At 34.5% G+C, this 7,515-nt stretch overlaps 1 long non-coding RNA gene across 2 annotated transcripts in view; it reads left to right on the top strand.

The window, feature by feature from the left end:
• The window catches only part of LOC111086310, a 9,939-nt gene extending 2,847 nt beyond the window's left edge, over positions 1-7,092 (top strand). The window contains exons 4-5 of one of the 2 annotated variants that reach the window (XR_002611038.1): positions 1,584-1,739; positions 6,844-7,092. This is a non-coding gene — a long non-coding RNA (uncharacterized LOC111086310). The remainder of the gene's footprint in view (positions 1-1,583; positions 1,740-6,843) is intronic. The other variant, XR_002611037.1, reaches the window with a different exon arrangement.
• Positions 7,093-7,515: the final 423 nt, after the last annotated feature.

Raw genomic sequence — 7,515 nt, forward strand, 5'->3', positions numbered from 1 at the left:
TTTTTGTCATAAAAGGGTTACTTTGACCGCAGTAATGCAAAAGTCTAGGTATGTATTATTTATGGTGATAAGGCAACTTTTACTCTTTGTACGTAAAGATTTTAATGCATATTATATTTGGAAAATTACGGTACATACATAATGGTTCCATAATTAATTCTTTTTTTGCTAAAATTAACTAGTACACAACATATTAGTAAAGAACTTTTAAATACGTAACACAAATTTTATCACATAGTAATATTAATGGGTAACAAAAGAACAATAGGTATATAAATGTTACATATATTATAAGAATTTTAACACCAAGTCTTTAAATATTCACATATTACACTGAAAATTGCGACATAGCCATACATAACATTTATGCAGATGAGACATTGTTATGCATAAATATTACTCTTCATTTTAACACAGACACCAAAGAGTTAAGTATTTAATCCCATGAAAGTTCAGAGATTTTAACGAATGTAAGATTTACTTACCAACATTCTTATACCAAGAAATAAACTTTCTAATTTGTATTAGTAATAAAACACCTTCCAAATCAGTAGCTTCTACAAACACTTCCTTTTTCATCACTAAGTTGTGGCAAAGCAGTGGAGATGTATATACGGAGCCCCCCCAGTGGCACGGCGGTATGTCTACGGAGGACTTAAAACGCAAGAAATCGGGTTTCGATACAAGTGGTGGGCAGAGCATAGATAGCCCATTGTGTAGCTTTGTGCTTAATCACAAACAAATATATATTTGGAAGCTCTCTTCACATATAATGGCCTGTAAATTATCGGCTAGGTGTTTACTTTATAATAAATAATGTCTCAATGGAAGCAAAATTTGTGCTTGCACATTGTAGGGTAATAAGTACTCTATACGGTTATTTACATCAGAACCGTGAATACTGCAGCACTTCCACTTTTACATATTTGATTTATATAGCAACCGTAATTTATATTATTACGTCTAGCCAAGCACCCCCAATTTGTAACTCATTCCTATACCACAGGAGCATCTAGACGTTTTGTGAACTTTGTGTTTTCTAAAGAGCACAACTTCAAATCATCAGTGATATTTGGTGAAACATCTTAACAATAAAATACGGGTTCTGAAGATGTAATAAAACAAACATAATTTTTTCAAAGATGAGTTTATTATTTTCATTTAGGGCTACTAATATATTTTTATAAGAAGTCCCTTTATATGTTACCTGGTCACTTACCAAGACAGATGAGTTACAATTTAACTTGTGAGTAGTTTTCACTACACTTTTACAATAATACAGTGACGCATGAAAATTCATGGTATTTATTTATTCATTATAACAGTGTTTTCAGCACCAAGAAAGGCTTGTAAAGATTAATGCTTTTGTGACATAGTGTGTGTAATATTAATAAAATTCTGTAAATAATGTGCACACCTCTTAAAGTAGTTCTGCTTTTCTTTGAATCGAAGAGTCTATAACCTTGTTAATGAACCATAATTAAAGGCTAACAATGGATAATGTAATATAAAGTGATGTTATGATGTTCTGTTTTCATTTTCATATATTATTCTATCAATGTTTTCATATAATCTTTATTTAGTCTTGGAGAACAAACAATCTCAACTATTTTTTCATCTAAGGTAAAACAGCCAAACTGGATCAGAGTAATCTTATCTTACATTATCAGTGGTAGAAGCCTCAACAAACACCATGATTGAGCAGCTTTCTACTAATTTCAATTTGAATCATTACCCACGTAAGTAAATTATTTTATCATACTGTTCAACTGTTGCAATGAAAACCATTTTTTTTATTTTCACAAAAATACCTTAGGTATAATATAATGCCAGGTCAAACTGAATTACTTCTTCAAACACACATTGTAAGTAAAACTTTTCTAAAACATCACGTGTTTTTTTTTACAGTACCTACAAAGAATAACTAAAATTTTCAGTGAAACTTCCAGTGAAATGGTTGCTTAAGTTCCCTCCAAGAATAGCAACATTGCATTTAATAGCCATTCTACACTCTTAAACACCAATGCTTTCAATATCTTACAAATCTTTTAATATTGGTTCAAACACCCTTTCTTGACAAAACTCATATCTTTTTTCTTGCACAACACCACCAACTGAATATAATCAATTTGCAACCTATAAAATGAACAAGTTTCCAAAGTTTATATAATCTAATCCTGCCTAAAAGGATTGAGTATTTCCCTCTTGTTTTCACTTGGAGGTACAGTTGAAGATGATATTAGTAACTTTGCTTTTAGTTTCTGAAAGAATAGTGTTATATTTTTTTGATAAACAAGTCAATACTTGACATGTTATCATATTCCTCATTGTCACTATCACTAAGAAAACCTAATGCTGTGTTTTCTGGTTATCCAAAAACATGGTTTAGTGGTGTATGTGGTACCATTCTTACCAGTTTTGGCACAAGTATTCTTTGAACCAAAAAAAAATCACTTTTGAGATCAATTTATATACATGAGAGATGAACTCTTGAAATATATGCAGTAAAGAATAATTTAATCAAATATTTTTTGTCCAATTATAAAACGGGCGGGGAATTTCATCGCCTAAAGAAGTGTGGTACTTAAAGTGAGCAGATAATTCCACAACAGAAAAAACTAAATTCATATCCAGTGAGTTCCACCTGCTATGTCCACTTTCTTCTTATTTTTATAGTATCTTTTCTCTGTTCCTATGATAAGTTGTAAAATTAATACAAAAGGCATTGTAATTTATATATATTTGTCACAATCTTTAATTCCACATGGAAACCTATTATTTGATATATGGTTGCGTAATTTGCATTTATTATAAAAAAACCTAACTGATAAACACTGGTAATCACAATGAAACTTTGTAGAATGGACGACAACTGCCTTTTGTAGAGACACAAGTGTAGAGGACGACGTTTCGAAAGTCTCCCGCCTTTCGTCTTCAGGTCAGTGTGTGTGTGTCATGACAGTTGTTTTTATGTGAAATTAATTACTTCAGCAGAAATAATTGATCATCGGGGGCGCTCGAAGATTAAGCAATCCTCCTTCGCCCGCTCGTGGATTAGAGGTACAGGCTTGAGTTGAAGTATAGGTTGAATGAGCAAAGTATGATAAGTTAACTGGACGGAAATTTAATAAACGGCCGATCTCGGACAGATGGTCCTATGCCAAGAATTTGATGTGTGTGTGGGGGGGGAGCACCCCGACAAAACCCACTTTCACTGGTAAGGAGCCAATCGTTATCATTGCCCAGTTAGCGAGAAGAAATAAGTTGGAGAGGCAAAGTGAAGGCTGATGCTGGGAGTTAATTAATGCTAAATGGAGTTTCGGATTTTTTCGTATGTTTGTCAGGAATTTACTAGAGTTCGAGTCCAGGTTCAGATATGGTTTTGCCAAAGTGAAGTCCTTGGTATCGTTGGTAGTTGGGAGGAAAGCACGGAAAGGTTCATCGGGTATGTCGTGGTCGACGGAAATGTCGATAACCAGAGCACTGGAGAAGTTTGACGAAGAGGGGGCGGAATGTGGATCTGGGCTGATGGGCGGGAAGGGAGTAAGTTCAGACAAGTTACTGGTTTGTTGTGATGCCATCTGTTTGTTCGTAGAATTTCTCCTTGTATAGCCAAGAAATTCAACATAGAAGTCCGGCGGAAATTCTACAAGACATTAAGGTCAATTCTGGTGAAAAACAAACAGCATCCTACCAATGAGGAAGACAAACTACGTTATTTGTGAAATTCCGTGTTCCTGCAACGTAACATACATTGAAGAAACGGGAAGATGACTCGCGACAATAATGAAAAAAACATAAAGGCAGTACAAGACTCATTACAGTACTCAGTACAAGAAAACACAAAATTCAGTGAAATGGACACAAAATAAACTAGGAAAAAACTTGAATCATCGACACAGACAGATTTTGGAAGACAAGAAAAATTAAAGAATCATTTTATATTAACACAATTAAACCTTCACTAAACAAAGATTCCGGATTAGAGGTGAGTAAGCTGTGACCACCATTGGTTGAATCTACAAGAAATATCTCCTCCAATCAGAAACAGGGATAAACCCACCAATCATAATATGCTCTACACAATCCACCAGAATAATATAAAGACCAACAAACCATACATACACTGAACTGGACTGGTCGAATTCAAATTCCTAGCCTTACAGCTAAGCTGGTAAGATGCATTTTGATATCATGCTTCCTGCCAGCAAGCAGACTGTCCCCTACCCAATGCCACCAGTAATTATCGACTTCACCAATTTCATCCACAGATACAAGCCTCAAGCCCCCGTATTTCCGTATTTCCTGAGTGCACCCATCGTCTCCGCAAAGGAGATACTCCTCCAGCCTAGAACACCCAAATATCTTTGTTACCTTTGCTGCCCTTAGTTTTCGAACCCACCCGTCACGTGCCAACCCCCCAAAGGCAATGCTAGACTCCACACAGTATTTCTAAGAAACGTTCACCTATCCTTTACCACAGAAGAAATCCATCAAGCCCTCGAAATTACAGCCAACTTAACGATCCACCCAGTTCATAGAATTACGTCCAGGAAAACAGGTTCACCCTCTCATTTCATGAAAGTTGTCACGACTTCTAAACTAACTGCATTTCATTCTCACACACGACTGCTCTCTTGAATTCTATCACTTCAAGGCAGAGAATCCAAACTGGAAGCCTTGCCCACCCATACTTTTACCAGTTCACCACAAGCCCATGTTTTACAACATCCGAACGACAACCACAGCCTACCAGAACTCTACTACCCAATCAATCACATCAGACCAAGCAACTCAAACTTCACCCACATCTGAGACAGAAACACAAGACAAGACAACCCAAACTCGGCTGCCAGTCCTACCAATAACCAACGACGCATATCAACAAACCAGCAACCCGCCCCTCAACCCAGTTCCACATTCTGCACCCTCCTCGTCAAACTCACCCAACGCTCTTGTAATCGACACCTACTCTGAGGAATAACTTACCAACGACACCGAGGACTTCACGCCGTCACAGCCATACCAGAACTTGAACCCGAACTCCAGTAAAGTCCTGGAAAACATCAAGAGAATACAAAACTCCTTTAAACTGTAATCAACCCCCAGCGCCAGACTTCACTTTGCCTCTCCAACTTATTTCTTCTCTTTAAAGGGGCACTGGTAAAGGATTGGCTCCTCACCAGTGAAAGTGTGTTTTCTCGGGGTACTCCCGCTTCCACCTCTAATGAAATTCTTGGCATAGGATTTATATATCCCCGCCGCCCTGATGGACCATCTGTCCGATATTGGCCGTTTATGCTTGATATTTACATAGTTTATTTTCTATCAAAACTTCATTTTAATCAACCTATCATTCTTTGTTTATACGTAAATTCAAGTCCATACCTCTAATCCAAGTGCGGGATGAAGAAGGGTTGCTTAATCTTTGAGTGCCCCTGATTATTAATTATTTCCTCTGAAATAATCAATTTCAAATCAAAACAACTGCTAGAACACAGACGGACCTGAAGACGAAAGTCGTCCTCTACATTTGTGTCTCTACAACAGGCAGTTGCCGTCCATTCTACAAAGTTTCATCATGAATCCTCTGCCTAAACAATGTATCAAAGAGTACTGGTAATCACAGTTTCTAAGCTTGTATGTACCTGAAATTTGAAATATATGTTTTTCTTAAACACTCTTTATAAAGAACAACTCATGCTGACATTGGAATGATGGTTAACGTCGATAATAAATATCCAATTATGACAAATACAATGAGAAAAATTAAGGTTAATAATAGCTATCTTAATATTTATCCGATCACCAATTTCTTCAAAATCATTTATAAGAATATTTATAGTTTGTAATCAGCAGAATCTTCAGCCTCGTTAATCATATCTGAATAATACATATTTTGCTTCTCGTTAAATCTATAATGCACTTATTTTTACAACTTGTTCTAAATTCTATGTTAAATTATGAAAAGAAAGCATTTAACTTTAAATGTTAAAGTTGGCCTAACCAGTGTGCTGGCAAATACTTCCACCATCCAAATTCTATCTATATGATGGGATTTGGCAGATGTAGGTGCCAAATTCTGTCCCATTCTAAGTTTCAGTAAATATTTTTTACTAACTTTATTCATTTATTTTTTTATTTTCAGCAAAACATGTTTTGTATTATTTTATATTATATAAACAATCAAATTTTTAATATTTATTAGGTTTGTTACTGCCAAACCTACATTAAAACCAGTAATATTAACAGTAACAGAATGCAATTTAAGTAAATATACTATATAACATTTTCATTGATTACAAATGTATATTAACATTTGGTTATTTACTAAAATATAATTACCAACTAATTATCTAATTGTATATATTAGAATATTCAGAACAAAATTCATAAAAAATAAATGTTTCATTGATATTGCACTTAAGACTTAAGAACAAGTTACTGATTTAGTATTGTTAGAAATAGTACTGATATTTAACTGTTGGTTTCTATTTTTTTTATAGGTCATTCTTCCTTATCTGTTCATGAAATTGCTTAAACCTAAGACATTTGTGCAATGTTTCACTAGAACTTCCAAGAAAGTTATATTTGCTTTTGCACACATCAATTTTAACACTTTCCTATTCATTGTAAAATGTGTCTAATTTCATGGCCTTATACATTTGTTACAAATCCAAAATTTAACTCCTCTTTGTTAGAAATAAAGATTAGAAGTACGAGTGTTTGACAGTTATATTTTTAAATACATTAAACAATATATTTTAAAATTGTGTATTGTTTTGCTATACATGTATATCTGCAAGTTCAATCTGGATATATTTTCTTCATTCCAATTTTCAGGTAGTACTAGTAATATGGAAATACTGACCTGTAGAATGCATGCCACAACATATGAAGTACGATATGAAGGCTGTCATGTATGTGCATAGTACCTTTAGGAGGCTAACATGATACATGTATCGATGTTTCTATTAATTTGGCTAGGCATATATACAGATAGCTTAAAAGGGCTTGCTTTCTTATTTGGAGCATTCTTTGTAAATAATTGTTTATAAGTTTTAAAAGGAATGAATAAAAAGTTTAATTATACCTATGAGTTAAATTTCTTTTCTGTTTTCCATGATCTTAAAATGTAAAATCACAAAACTAAATTTTTGTTTTTATAATAGATGTGCCCAAGTATTTAGATTTATCTACACAGCGTGGTCAAAACTAAATAGACACCACCTTTTCAGAAAAAATTAAATTTTTCAGTCATATTCACATGAATTGATATATTTATAATCTAATTAACATCTAGTAGATCTTCCTTTCACTTCGTGGAGTTCGTTGATCCTTTGGGGCATCGTGAGAATCATCTCGTCAATTTTAGATTGGGGGATTTTCGCCCACTCTTGCTTCAAAACTTGGAGTAGATCGCTCTTCGAATTTGTTTTTTTTTTCTTGACTTGCCGGTCGAGTATGGCCCAGAGGTTTTTGATGGAGTTCATGTCAGGAGATTGGCTCGGGCAG

Source organism: Limulus polyphemus, unplaced genomic scaffold (assembly GCF_000517525.1).
Source record: "Limulus polyphemus unplaced genomic scaffold, Limulus_polyphemus-2.1.2 Scaffold1011, whole genome shotgun sequence".
In the NCBI taxonomy this organism is placed as follows: Eukaryota; Metazoa; Arthropoda; class Merostomata; order Xiphosura; family Limulidae; genus Limulus; species Limulus polyphemus.